The sequence below is a fragment of the Balaenoptera musculus genome, chromosome 11 (genome assembly GCF_009873245.2).
Source record: "Balaenoptera musculus isolate JJ_BM4_2016_0621 chromosome 11, mBalMus1.pri.v3, whole genome shotgun sequence".
NCBI classification, from domain to species: Eukaryota; Metazoa; Chordata; class Mammalia; order Artiodactyla; family Balaenopteridae; genus Balaenoptera; species Balaenoptera musculus.
The window spans coordinates 63,448,279-63,463,429 of NC_045795.1; the positions used below are offsets into that span (position 1 = coordinate 63,448,279).

The 15,151-nt window shown below is 40.6% G+C and overlaps 1 protein-coding gene across 4 annotated transcripts in view; it reads left to right on the forward strand.

Moving 5' to 3' along the window:
- The window catches only part of KLHL18 (kelch like family member 18), a 54,724-nt gene that overhangs the window by 15,969 nt on the left and 23,604 nt on the right, over nt 1-15,151 (forward strand). The window contains exon 1 of one of the 4 annotated variants that reach the window (XM_036867947.1): nt 8,544-8,580. The exons of the other annotated variants lie outside the window; for them this stretch is intronic. The gene's annotated coding sequence lies outside the window, so the exon portion shown is untranslated. Of the gene's footprint in view, nt 1-8,543; nt 8,581-15,151 lie in introns of those variants that run through there. 4 annotated transcript variants of the gene reach the window in all.

The window sequence follows — 15,151 nt, forward strand, 5'->3', positions numbered from 1 at the left end:
TGTACTATCGCCATAGTTGTGCCTTTTCCAGAATGTCATGTAGTTGGAATCATACAGTATGTAACTTTTTAAGATTGGCTACTTTCACTTAAATATGCATTTAAGGTTCCTCCCTGTCTTTTCATGGCTTGATAGCTCATTTCTTTTTTTTTTTTAATTAATTTATTTATTTTTGGCTGCATTGGGTCTTTGTTGCTGCGCGTGGGCTTTCTCTACTTGCGGCGAGCAGGGGCTACTCTTCATTGTGGTGCGCGGGCTTCTCATTGCAGTGGCTTCTCTTGTTGCAGAGCACGGGCTCTAGGCGCACGGGCTTCAGTAGTTGTGGCACGTGGGCTCAGTAGTTGTGGCTCGCGGGCTCTAGAGCGCAGGCTCAGTAGTTGTGGCGCATGGGCTTAGTTGCTCCGCGGCATGTGGGATCTTCCCGGACCAGGGCTCAAACCTGTGTTCCCTGCATTTTCAGGCGGATTCTCAACCACTGCGCCACCAGGGAAGTCCTAGCGCATTTCTTTTTAATGCTGAAAAATATTCCATTGACCTGATGTACCACAGTTTATTTATCCACTCACCTACTGAAGGACATCTTGGTTGATTCCAGGTTTTAGCAGTTATGAATAAAGTTGCTATAAACATTTATGTGCAGACTTTTATGTGGACATACATTTTTAACTCCTTTGGGAAAATCCCAGGGAGTGTGATTGCTGGATTATATGATAAGAATATGTTGAGTTTTGTCAGAAGGTGCCAAACTGTCTTCCAAAGTGGCTGTACCATTTTACATTCCCACCAGCAATGAATGAGAGTTTCTGTTGCTCCACATCCTTGCCAACATTTGGTGTTGTCAGTGCTCTGGATTTTGGCCATTCCAGTAGATGTATTTTTACCTCATTGTTTTAATTTGCGTTTCCCTGATGATGTGGTGTGGAGTATCTTAATATGCTTATTTAATACGCTTATTTGCCATCTGTGTATCTTCTTTGGTGACATTTCTGTTAGTCTTCTGCCCATTTTTAAATTGTGCTGTTTTCTTATTGTTGGATTTTAAGAATTTTTTGCATATTTTAAATAACAATCCTTTATCAGACATGTGTTTTACAAATATTTTCTTCCAATCTATGGCTTTTTCCTTGATTTCATTCTCTTTAAGGCTGAATGATAATCTGTTGTATGTATATACCATGTTTTGTTTATCCATTCATCTATTGATGGGCACTTGGGTTGTTTCCATCTTTTGGCTACTGTGAATAATGGTGCTATGAACATGGGTGTACAAATACCTCTTTGAGACTCTGCTTTCAGTTTTTTTGGATACATACCTAGGAGTGGAATTGCTGTGTCATATTGTTATTCTATGTTTAACTTTTTGAGAAACCACCAAACTGCTTTCCACAGTGGCTACACCATTTTGCATCTCACCAGCAGTGCACAAGGGTTCCAGTATCGCCACATCTTCACCAACACTTGTTATTTTCTGTTTGGTTTTTCTTTTTTTCTTTTTTTCTTTTTTTTGATAATAGCTATCCTCACGAGTGTGGTGTGAAGTGGTGTCTCATTGTGGTTTTGATTTGTATTTCCCAGATGATTAATGATGTTAAACATCTTTTCATGTGCTTATTGGCCATTTGCACTTAATTTTTGTTAAAAATTGTTTTAGCTATTTTAGTTCCTTTACCTTTCCATATGAATTTGAGAATAATATTTATATCTATAAAAATAATCTTGCTGGAATTTTGATAGGAATTGCATTAAATCTGTACACCAGTTTGGGGAGAATTGACATCTTTATTGCGTTGAGTCTTGTAATCTCTGGACATAGTATGTCTCTCCATTTATTTAGATCTTTGATGTCTTTCATCAGCATTTTGTAGCATGTAAGTCCTCTAAATCAGCTTGTTGGATTTACACCGAAGTATTTAATTTTTTGAACAATTATATAATTATATTTCACATTCTGGTTTACACACGTTAATGGATAGTATGTGGAAATACAGTTGACTTTCTGTGTCAATATTGTGTCCTGTAGCCTTAGGTACTGTGACCTTGCTGAACTCACTCGTTAGTTCTAGGTTAGTTCTGTGTGGAGTTTGGTGTTTCTGTGTGGGGTGGGGGTTGGTAGATTGCTTTGGATTTTGGACAGAAACCGTCATGTCATTGGCAGATAGGGATAGTATTATTTCTTATTATCTGATGTGTATTCCTTTTATTTCATTTTGTTACCTTACTGCACTGGCTGGAACTTCCAGGACTGTGTTAAATAGCAGTGGTAGGAGTAGACATCCTTGCCTTTTTCTTCATCTTAGGGGAGAGCATTCAGTCTTTTACCAGTAAGTATGAAGTTAGCTAAAGTTTTTTTGTAGACATTCTTTATCAAGTTGAGGAAATTACCCTCTACTCCTAGTGTTTATCATGAATAGGTGTTGAATTTTGTAATATGCTTTTTCTACGTTGATTGAGAGGATCATGTGACTTCTTTTTCTTTTAACCTGTTATTATGGTGGGTTATACTGATTAATTTTTGAATATTGAACCTGCCTTGGATCCCTGAAATAAACCCTACTCGGTCACAGTATATAGTTCTTTTCATATATTGCTGAATTCTATTTGCTAATATTTTGTTAAGGGTTTCTGCATCTATATTCATGAGGGATATTGGTCTGTAGTTTTCTCTTTTTTTGTACGATCTTTGTCTAGTTTGGGTATTAGGCTAATACTGGCTTCATAAAATAAATTTGAGTTGTCCCCTCCTCTTCTATTTTCTGGAAGAGATTGTTTAGAATTGGTATTAGTTCTTTTTTAAATGTTTGGTGGAATTCTCTAGTGAAACCACCTGAGCCTGGAGACCTTCTTTTTGGGGGTTTTAAAATTACAAAATCGATTTCCTTATTAGCTATAGGGCTATTAAAATGATCAGGGTCTCATTTTGGAGGGGGAAGGGGAGGGGGAGTGTGAGCTAGGAGTAACATTTCTTCAGAATCTACTGTTCACACTTAAAGAGGAGGACACTAAGTAGCCCTAGCTCCTGTCCATCTGACCTCAGGCAGGTCACATACCCCAGTTTTGATGGGGATTCAGATGCTGGGTTTGGCTATCCCTATCCAACGTTATGATATTTTTCTCAGAATATAAACTGCTAGGAATTCGAAAAATGAGTCATCCATGCAACAGATATCTGTTGCCCATTTCTGCATTCCCCGCAGTGTTCCCAGTCAATAAAACACAGTGTTTGCTTTATGCCTTTGATGCCTGTAGTGGATGCTGTCACCCTGGTGTTTTCACACATGGGGTCCTTTAAGACCTAACTGTTGAGCAGAGTGGGGGCCTTGAGGCACCACCAGGGTGCAATCAGAGCCGAAACCACCTTTAGTTAGAGCCCATCTATTAAGATCAGGAAGGAAGGTCCCCCTTTCCTGCATTTCCCCAGGGCTTTCTCCAGGCCACAGTGCTCAGAGCTCTGGCTCTTAATGGCAGAACTAGCCTCCGTAGTCTAGACCAATCATTTATTGGCTCATGTAATCAAACAGGAGAAAAGATAGGGTTGATGATGGGCCTGGGGGACTGAAATGCTGCGAAGACTCGTCCCCTCTGTGGTCAGCATCCTCCTCCCACTGCAGACTGCTTCATCACACACGGAAGGGGATGGAGCACCTGATAGCTCCTTGTTACCTGGAGGGATTGTCCCTCTTCCTTCTTTCTTATTTGAAAAATCCTGAGGAAGGGTCTAATTGGTAGGGCTTAGGTCATGTTTTGTATAGTGTGGTGGGAATGAAGATAGAAGACATTCCCAGAAGAAGGTAAGGCACACTGAATAGAGCTGACATGAGATGGAGTCCATAGCTAGTCATGTTTGTTTGGAAGGTTTTTAGTGGCATGTATTGAAGCTACAAGTGTTTTCTGTTAACCTTCAGGTAACCTAAAACTGTTAATAGATCACCATCATCGTACTATTATAGATCATTCATGGTTAATATATTATTATAGCAGTATTAATACATAGTTAATAGCTATATTTATACTAGACAGCTATATAGAGATCATATGATATCTAGTTGATAATTAATAATAATAATAGATTGTTGTACTAGCCCTCAAGTGTTGTGGTTATTTGAAGATTTACTGTACCTACTTATATATGTAAGAAAATTTTGAAGGAAATGAGTAGAAAAATCACAGTGCCTCCTTCTCAGTCTTCCATATCCTTTTCTAAACTTAACTGAAAGAACCTGCAGTCCATTTAGACTATAACTTTTAGTGAAAATGCCTTTTTGTCTACAGGGTTAATTTATTTTCACAGGGAATTGTTGATTTTCTGGGCAGCTATTAAGGATAGAGTTGGTATTTTAATTTCAATAAATATTTACTGAACTGTTTAGGGGATGTACAAGACCCTTATTACCTCAAAGAGTTTGAAGTCCACTGGAGTAGGTAAGAACAGAAAAGTACAATTCTTGAGACTGAGGCTTCCCATCTCTAACATGGAGTAGCCTTACTTGTCTAACATGTAAGATTTTGGTTGCCGTGGAGAGGTGGGCTGAGCTGGCTTTGTGCTGGGTGGTCGCTGAATAACGTGGAGGATTGGTTGATACCTGAGGTTGGAAGGCAGATGCTTCAAGGCATCTCGACGCAGTCCACCTCCTATGTATCTGATGGACAAGGCTGCGTTATTTGCTGAGGCTAATTAGCATTGAAACTCCATGGGGATGGGGGGTTGGAGAAAGAATCGTATAACTACGATTAAGAAACTGAAGTTTTAGGGACTTCCCTGGTGGTCCAGTGGTAAAGAATCCGCCTTCCAATGCAGGGGACTCGGTTCGATCCCTGGGTCGGGGAACTAAGATCCCACATGCCCTGGGGCAACTCAGCCTGCGCACCACAACTGAGCTCGCACGCCTCAATGAGAGAGAGAAAACCCGCAGGCCACAACTAGAGAGAAGCCCACGTGCCGCAACAAAGAGACCACGTGGCGCAACAAAAGATCCTGCATGTCTCAACGAAGATCCCGCATGTTGCAACTAAGACCCGATGCAGCCAAAAAAATAAAGAAAATAAATAATAATTTAAAAAAAAAAGAAAGAAACTGAAGTTTAAAAAAAAAGGCATTTGGTGGTTACAGGCTGTTCATGACTCCAGAGTGAATGCCTTAGCTCACTTCCTTTTGAAAAGGAGCAAGCATTTTATAAGACACTGTATCTCAGTGTTGGATTCCACAAAGTGCAGACAGATCATACTAGTTTGGCAGGGGAGTCTGTGCATACCAGCAGAAAATCAGGTGTGACGTGGGTGGAGAATGGGGGGGGGGGACCCCGTCTTAGATAAGTGATCAGCATCTTCTTCTTTCTAGAGAATGTGTTCACATCCCTCTTCATAATATTTCTTCCCTGTGACTCTAGAGCAGAGGTCAGCAAACTTTTTCTATAAAGAAGCAGATAATAAATACTTTTGGCTTTGCGGGCCGTTGGTCACTATCACAGCTACTCAGTTTTGCCATTGTATGGGCATGTCTGTGTTCCAATTAAACTTTATATATGGACACTGAAATTTGGATTTTATACAATTTTCACATGTCATGAAATATTAGGGTTGATTTTTTTCAACCATATAAAAATGTAAAAACTACACTTTGCTCATGGGTCACACAAAAAAACAAGAGGCAGGAAGGCCAGATTTTGGCCCATAACCATGGTTTGTTGACCCTTTCTCTAAAGGTCTTAAAAATAACTTCTATAAAGTTCTCAATTTAAGGACATTTTATTTATTTAATAAGCACTTATTTAGCACTTAATATGTGCTACACACTGTTTTAAATGCCATGCATTAAATGCTAATTTAATCTTCACAATAACCCCATGAGGGAGGTACTGTTTACCCCATTTTTGCAGATTTCGTGAATTGAGGCACCGTGAAGCTAAGTAACTAGCCCAGAGTTGCGCTGCTACTAAATGGCAAAACCTAGATTTGAACCCAGGTAATTTAGTTCCAGAGTATGTTCTTATCTACCATGATATACTGTCTCTCTTTTTTTTTTTTTTTTTTAATTTTTTATTTATTTATTTATTTTTGGCTGTGTTGGGTCTTCGTTTCCGTGCGAGGGCTTTCTCTAGTTGCGGCAAGCGGGGGCCATTCTTCATCGCGGTGCGCGGGCCTCTCACTATCATGGTCTCTCCTGCTGCGGAGCACAGGCTCCAGACGCGCAGGCTCAGCAGTTGTGGCTCACGGGCCTAGTTGCTCCGCGGCATGTGGGATCTTCCCAGACCAGGGCTCGAACCCGCGTCCCCTGCATTGGCAGGCAGATTCTCAACCACTGCGCCACCAGGGAAGCCCTACTGTCTCTCTTAAAGAACTTGTAATTATCGACTTCCTAGCCCAAAGGAATTTTAGCGATTAACCCATCCCTACTCATTCTTACAGACTCATTCTTACAAGATTCATAGCCTTTATGATTCAAAAGTGTGCCTTAGTAAAATTATGGATTACTACTTATGCACTTTCAGCATCTCTTGTGACTGCCTAAACGCTTAGTCTTAAACCCCACTGATCCCAAGGGCATTCTGTCTGCACAGGCAGGGCACTTAACTGTTGACTTATTGTTTAATTTATGTTCATTGTGGGCTCCTTGAAGGTAGGAGCAATAGTATCAAAATGTTTTCCATCAGAGAGAAATCAATTCTGGGTGTATCTTTTGCTCTCTTTGGGAACACCTGTCTCAGATTACTTCCAACTCAGATTTTGTCCTGCTGCTTTTCCTGCTTGAATAAGCAACTGGTTGAATCTTGCTCCTCACCTGCCTGTGATAGGGAACAGAATTTGTGGTGTCATGCTATACTATCCCTGTTGATCCAAAGATACCACCAGGGCAGGGTCAGGAATGGAAGATTTCCCAGTCTTTCCAAGGAAGAAAATGGGAAGAGAGGTGTGTGTGTGTGTGTGTTTTAAACCAAGTCAAAACTTAGGTGGACATGAGGTGCTCAGGATTTCTGGTTCCTTTTGCTCAGTCAAGGTCTCAGACACTTCTAACTAGAAGGGACCTCCGAGAACCTCTGGTGCAGGGGTTCCTGTGCTACAGGGATTCTGCAGAGTTATTGCAGGGGGCCCTCAAATCTATATGTGCACCAATCTGTGGGCCAGATAAATTATATCGTTTAGGTGTACGTACAGTTATTTTTCAAACGCATGTAGATTCCATCATGATTAAAAAGAAAGCTTTACTGAATTCGTGTTAGGCTACTGTTATTAACAGAACTACTACCTTTTGAGAAACCTGATCCAGTTAAAGCCCTTTATTTACAGATGAAGAAACTGAGGCGCAGGGATAAAGGGAAGAGATTTGCCTGGGTCATACAGAAAAGGAACAGCTGGCCTTGAAATTGGTGCAGTTTGTATGTATCATATGGCTTGTGCTCTCTGTCTCCTCTGACATGGGCACAGGTAGAGACTGGCAAGTATTTTGACCTTTGATGCCATGCTGAACTTTCTAATAATGCCTAATAGAGTGGTTGATTGTGATATTTTTTCCAGTATTTTTGGTGCTTTTGAGAAGTTTTTTTTAAACTAGTATATTCCTTGCTGTGCGCATATAAGCAATAATCCTATATTCCAACCTGGAAACCTGAGGTATGGTAAAATTAGGCAGCTTGCTTGTATCTATAGTAGAGCTGGCCCTAAAACTCAGAGGTTTAATCTCTCTACCAGGGTTCTATTAATCAGACGGAACTTGAGAGGATTTCAGTTATTTATATCTTGGTCTTTCAGGGCTGTTGCTCTCAGCTGGGTGCAACAAAAAACTTAAATCTCTGTTAAGTGCCTGACGCTGTGCTGGGTGTTTTCACATGTATTGTGTATAACTTAATTTAACGAGACCAAAGTTGCAATGCTGAGGCCTCTCTCAGAACAAGCTAAATAGCACTCTGCTCCAAAGCCCATCCATCCAGGCATTTATTTATCTGTTCACCATTATGGAGCACCTCTGTTAGGTTTGCAAATGTGCCCTTGAATTATTCCCATTGGTGGCCAGGCTGGGACAAATCAGCACAGATCCATCCCTCCAAACAAGACCCAGGATTGACAGCAACATCAGCTTGGTCTGCACAGGACAATACTTTTTTCCCATTGGAACTTCAGGAATTCGGAGTGACCCTGGTCATTTGGTCAAATGATGTTCATATCAACCATTCTTAAATTAGGTCTTCTCAAATACACTTGAGAAGTCAGATGAATAGGAATGGTCTCACTTTATTAGTTGGGAAGCCAAACTTGGAGGGGACGTGTCTGAGGTAACATAACTGGTGAGGGCCTTCTAACTCCAATGTTGATGCCACACCACCTGTCTGGTGGACCACCACTGCTCAGGAAAAGGCTCTGTGTCCACTCTTTGTAGAAGCCAAGTGGCAAGAATGCTCAGTCTTTGCTGCAGTTTTAGTGGAAGTGGTTTGGGCTTTCCAGTTTGAATTGATTTTTTTTCTTAGAAGCAAATTTGGCGGTATTGTATACACCTAGGAAGTCTTGTGATTGCCCCTAATTTGCTCCACAGATGCTGGTCATTGCAAATCATCCCACAGTGGTTAAGTGGCTGGCGCTGATACACACTTAGTAAGTGGTCCTGTGAGCACGGGCACTAGAGGTGTGTTGTGTACCTAATATCTTGATCCCACCTGGGTAACTTCCACATGTGTGTTCATGAGTTTAGGTCTTTCAGTTCAGAGTGTTTCATGACACCATAGATTCATTTCTTTCCTTCCCTCCTATCTTGGACTTTGAACCTGGCTCTTCCCAATACTTTAGTATGTGATTCCATTTAATTCACTAACATTTAATTAAATTCATTTAATTTACTGTCTGATTCAATTGCATTGCTAATACTTTATGATTATAATAAATATTGTTTTATTAATATTTATAATATTGTTTATTTAAAGGTAGGTATAGCAAAATGTGATTAAAGGTAGAGATATATGCCAAATAGCCTTAACTTTTCTGACCAGTCAATTATATGTTGCTTATTGATTATTTTTTCCTAAATTCTGTAGCAACAGTTCACATTTCTTTGCCACCTTAGGGAGGAGATTTGCAGTAACAGTGTGTAATTGAAGATAAGTGGAGAAAGTAGCCTTTGCATGGGCCTGTGTAATTCAAGATGTTAAAATAGGGAACACACTGTCCTCCTCCTGTATAAGCTGTAGTTTACAATATTAGATTTGTCAGTAATAAAATAACATCTGGATTTCCCATTTGCTTTGTCCCTTTTTTTTTTTAGTGAACTTTTTTTTTTTTAATGGAACTTGTTTTTTTGTTTGTTTTTTAATTTTTATTTATTTATTTATTTATTTACGGCTGTGTTGGGTCTTCGCCTCTGTGCGAGGGCTTTCTCTAGTTGTGGCAAGCGGGGGCCACTCTTCATCGCGGTGCGCAGGCCTCTCACTATCGCGGCCTCTCTTGTTGCGGAGCACAGGCTCCAGACGTGCAGGCTCAGCAATTGTGGCTCACGGGCCCAGCTGCTCCGTGGCACGTGGGATCCTCCCAGACCAGGGCTCGAACCCGCGTCCCCTGCATTGGCAGGCAGATTCTCAACCACTGCGCCACCAGGGAAGCCCATAGTGAACTTTTTATTTTGAGATAACTGTAGATTCACATGCAGTTAAGAAATATTAACAGTGAGATTCCCGTGTACCCTTTGCCCAGTTTCCCTCAGTGGTAATATCTTGCAAAATTACAGTACAGCATCACAAGCAGAATATTGACATTGACACAATCAGCTACTCTTATTCAGATTTGCCCAGTTTTACTTTTATTCACCTGTGTGTATTTAATTCTGTGTACTTTTATTATGTGTGTTAGTTTATTTTTTAATTCTAAATATTTCCCAGTTGGCTGAGAACTTGAGCTGGGAGAGGTGTGTTATTTACTGGGTCCCTCTCAAACTCCACCAGTAAACAACTCAAGTATGATTTTCTTTCACATAATAGCTACTTAACTGGGGCAAGTTAATTCTAAATCTTGGTTTCCTCATCTATAAAATGGAATTCACAGTGGCTACTTAATGCAGAGGGTTGCTGTGAGGACTAAAATGAGAAAATATGTGTAATGGGTACTTAGCAAAAGGAACTTCATAAATGATCATCTCTTTTTTTTTTTTTTAACTAAGAGTACAGTGAGAGTATTTGGGTTTTTTTTAAGCTTTTCACAAAAGTGTATTTCCTAGGATTGTAGAATTGGAAGGTCCCTTAATAGTTTTAGAGTCAGTGAAGGACTTCCCTAAATGTTCTTAGGTAATAAGCTGTTATTCTTTGTGATAAACTAAAATCTGCCTCCTTGTAACTTCCAGATCTGCCCTCATCCATGTGATAGCCCTTCTAGTCTTTGAGGACAGCTATAGTCATCCCTAAATTATCTATCCTTTAGCCATTCCTCGTAAGATGTAGCTTCCAGACCCTTTCCCATCTTGGTCTCTCTCTTCTAGATAAAGACAAATTAGTTGTTCCCCTTAACTGAACACAGAATTCAGATGTAATCTGCCTAGCATATCCCAAGATAGGCCTGTCTTCTCTTTAGCTGAGCTTTTTTGGGAAATCAGGTCACCTAGTTCGTGCACATACAGCTTGTTCTTTTGTCTTCTGTTTACTTTGTAGATGGAAAATAAATGCATAACAGTGTAACACAGCAAACTGAATGCACATTTTGCCCTCATTTCCTCCTGTAATCCCATTAAAATGATAGTAAGAGGGAAAAGAGAGATCAGCAAATGAGAGGTCAACGGAATGTTGAAGCCAGGAAGCAAGTGTGATGAACTTAGTGGGCCAGAGGAACTGAAAGTGCCTGCTCTGGCAGGGAGGGGTTGGGGGGGAACTAACAAGAAAGAGGATTTGTAATGCAGAACCCTAGAATAGCTCCAGAATTGGAGAAACCAAATATTGAAAACAGGAAGATTAGTTGAAAGTCTGTGTGAAAAGCAGTTAGGTGCCTACAACCCCTCCTCTACTCTCTCAGGAGACAGATATTTTAGTCTTAGATATTGAACCAGAGGCGCACCAAGCACAGAAGATGAGATGGAATATGGAGCAAAACTGAAAATAGGGGCTTTAAGACAAAGTTCTATATAGTGATTAATAGGACCATTCCCCTTTCTCACAGTTTTCAGAATATCTGCAGGCAGGTGCTCTCATGCAAGAGACTGAAAGATCCTTCTCTGATAAATTTAATCCCAGAGAAAAAGTCTTAACGATACTGTCTACTTTTGGGGATCCTCAATAAAATGGCAGATTCTTCCTGCCTGATCACCCTAATGTGAAGCCCACAAGTTGGCAAGCTTAGCTCCCACACACAGAGCTTTCAAACAGCTTCTAAAAGTATGAGCAGATAGCCAAGTGTCATGAGACATTTAAAGAACATAAAAGACAGAGTCCAGGGGACTTCCCTGGCGGTCCAGTGGTTAAGACTCTGCACTTCCAATGCGGAGGGCGCGGGTTCCATCCCTGTTTGGGGAACTGGGACCCACATGCCGCGTGGCCAAAAAATAATAAAATAAAAAGTACTGTTCTGAAACTCTAAATGGTTCCTTGGGGGGGGGGGGGGAAAGAGTCCAAATCAAATGGAGGTGAAAAGAACTCAGGAAACAGTAAAATCAGGGAGGAGAAGAAGGAAAGATTTTAACTATAATATCTTGAGAGAGATTAGAGAAAATATTGCATGCATAAAAGATGAACTAGATTCTTTAAAAAAAAAAAAAAAAGAACCTCCAGCAAACAAGACCTCTTAGAAATTAAAAATATGATGACTTCCCTGGCAGTCCAGTGGTGAGACTCTGCGCTCCCAATGTTGGGGGCACGGGTTCGATCCCTGGTCGGGAAACTAGGATCCCGCATGCCACATGTCATGCCCCCCCCCAAAAAAGGAATTAAAAATATGATAGCAAGTATGAAAAATACAACACAGAAATATTGAAAGGTAAAGTGAAAGACGATTCCCAGAAGATAGACCAAATGAAAGAGATGGAAAATTGGGGAGAACAGATAAAATAAATTATAGAGGATCATTCCAAGAGGTCTAACACCTGACTAATGGAAATTTGAGAAGAAATAAACAGTAGAGAGGAGGAAATTATCAAAGAAATGGTATGAAAAGATGTTTTCAGTACTAAAATCATATCTATAGGTTGATACAGCACAGTGAATGAAAGAAAACCAACTCCAAGTTATAGCCCTGTGAAATTGCAGATCTCTTCGGATAAAGAGAAAGTCCCAAAAGCCTCTAGAGAGAATAGTCATATAACGTTAGTATTCAAAATGGCATTAGCTTGCTCAAAAACCACAAACTAGAAGACAATGGAACAATACCTTCAAAATTCTGACAGAGGTGAACCCCCTGGCGGTCCAGTGGTTAGGACTCCTTGCTTTCACTGCCAAGGGCATGGGTTTGATTCCTGGTTGGGGAACTAAGATCCCACAAGCCACATGGCATGGCAAAAAAACAAAAAATTCTGACAGAAAAAAATATTCTCAACTTAGAATTTTATAGCCAGCTAAACTATCACCCAAGTTTAAGGATAATAAAGACATTTTCAGACATTTTGTGCATATGCCCTCTGATATTGTGATATAATAAGAAATATGTTTTTGGTCTTTGTCCCTGGTTCCTGGCACAGAGCTCCTAAAATCATTTTAACTTCCTGAATAGTAGGGGTAATAAGAGCATCTTTTGTTGTAATATTTGCCCTTTGTTCTCAATTCCTGACACAAGAGCTTCTAAAACCCTTGGAATTTTCTGAGTGATAGGGGTAAGAAGAGAATTCAGCTAAGTTTACGCTAATGAGGTAACTCTTTGTGGGCCCCCTAGATAGCTTCAGGTTGGGGGCTGGTTGCCAGAAGAACCAACCATGTGATCAGAGGGTTGGAACTTTCAGCACCACCTCTCTGCCTCTGGGGAGGGGAGAGGGGCTGGAGATTGAGTTAATTACCAGTGAGTTAATCAGTCATGCCTACAGAAAAATCCCATTCTAGCAAATTATCAAACCTGAAGAGGAGGTTTTGGGGACCCCCCCCCCGTCCTTATAGCTGATGGGTCAGAAGTATGAGTGGCCCAGTTAGCATCTGAAGCAGGGGCAGTCTGGTGGGACTGAGTCCTTAACCTGAGTCCTATAACCTACTCTAGGTAGTTAGTGTCAGATTTGAATTAAATTGTAGGATACCAGTTGGTGTCTGGAAAGTTGGAGAATTGGTTGGTGTGAGAACAAAGCCCACAAATATGGTGAAAGAAGTGCTGTGAGTTAAAAACAGTTTATAGTACACCCTTTCTTAGGAAGATCTGCTAGAAGACACTTTTCACCAGAACAAGGGAATAATAAAGAAGAGGACTAAATGGGATCCAGGAAACAGGGGTTCCAATATAGGCAAGGGGAAAGGAATTCCCAGAAAGACAGAGTTCCAGTATGGATGTCACAAGAACAAACTGATAGGGTACCTGATGGAACATATTAAAGGGAGTTTTACACTTTATTATTATCTTCAGGGAAAACAGAAATTATACCAACAAAGAAATGTAATCATAGTATACATGCTGGCTTGGCTACAAATAGTATTCACATAGATCTAATAATGCAATTCTTAATGTTAATTTGACCAAAATTTGGCATAATTCTATGGGAAAATGGAGATAGTATGTGAAGTAGTATGGAGTAGTATGTGAAGAGAGCATGTCAGAGCAAAATCCTAATCTTCCATCATAAGAATTAAATACATAACATAATGGTTATATTTTGCCACATAACAAATTACCCCAAAACTTAGTGACTTAAAATAAGAGATATTTATTATCTCACAGTTTCTGTGGGTCAGGATTTGAGAAGCTCTCATGAGGTTACAGTCCAGGTGTCACCTTGGGCTGCAGTCATCTGGGCCTCTCCTCAGGATATGTTGTTATCTGGCTTCCCTGAGAGCATGTGATCCAGGAGAGGCAATTAGAGGAATTTGCAGTGTGTTTTATGACCTAGCCTTAAAGTGACATACCATCATCACTTTTGCTGCGTTGCATCAGTCACACAGACCAACCCTGAGACATTGTGGGAGGGGCCTGCACAACATGAATACCAGAAGGCAGGGATGAATTGGGAGCTATTTGGAAGCTGACTACCACAAGTAATAACTAAAAGTGAAAATTCAAGAAATAATATTAGAGGCATATTACTTAGAAAGATAGAGATAAATACCAGAAGAAAGTGGCTGCCCCGGGAGCAGAAATCAGGGAACCAGAAACTTCTGGTTTTCATTATAAGCCTTGTAGAACAACTTTAAGAAATATTTGCATTTATTACTGTGATTTTTTTTTTTAATTATGAAAAACCCTCAAAGCATGCAGCCATGTAATGTCCCCAACACTGGTAGTAGAACAACACATGGATTATATGAGGAACTCCTAGAATCTGAATCTAGTAAGGATCCTTTGGTATTTGGATGGTTGTGTGCTTCATCTTGAAGGACAGTTTACAGATAATAAACCTAAAGTTCAGTGAAAAAGAGGACATAGTGACAGAACCTGAGCTAGAATCCTTGAATAAATATGACACAAAGAGATGAGCATCAGATAGTGAGATGGCTCTGGCATTTCACTAATGTGGAACTTAGGTGAAGGGGAAGAAAAAAAAAAGACTGTTTGCTCTTTCTGAAGAGTAGAAAATTCTGAAGTGGAAATGTTTATGTGTCTTGGAGATATAAATGGCAAAGTTAAAGGGAGTATCCTTTTGGCAGATAGTTGGAAAGCACTTTACGGAACTCCCCAGGCTAAGGATGTGTTCCTGAGCATTTGGTACAAGTTAGAGAGAGTGTCTGCCTCTGTCCACATGAGCCCTGCAGGCCATGCAGAGCACTGGCCAGTCCACAGCCCCAGTCCTTCCAGCTGCTGCCACCAGGGTCATGTTCCTTAGAGAACTCTGGGCTCCTTGTGGTCTACCACAGGCTGGTTGGTGCCCAGGGACCCCCTAACATCTGTGCCCACAATGCCGCCTCTGTCCTTGATCCCCACATGCACCCCCTATTCAAGCTTGGTCTTGTTTCTCCTCATCTCTTCCTGTCACTGTCTGTTTACTCTTCTGGAGGAGCCTACTGTTAGGTGCTTCAGCGTTCTTGGCCAGTTTGTCTCTTCCATCTGCCATCTAATAAAACTGGAATCAGGA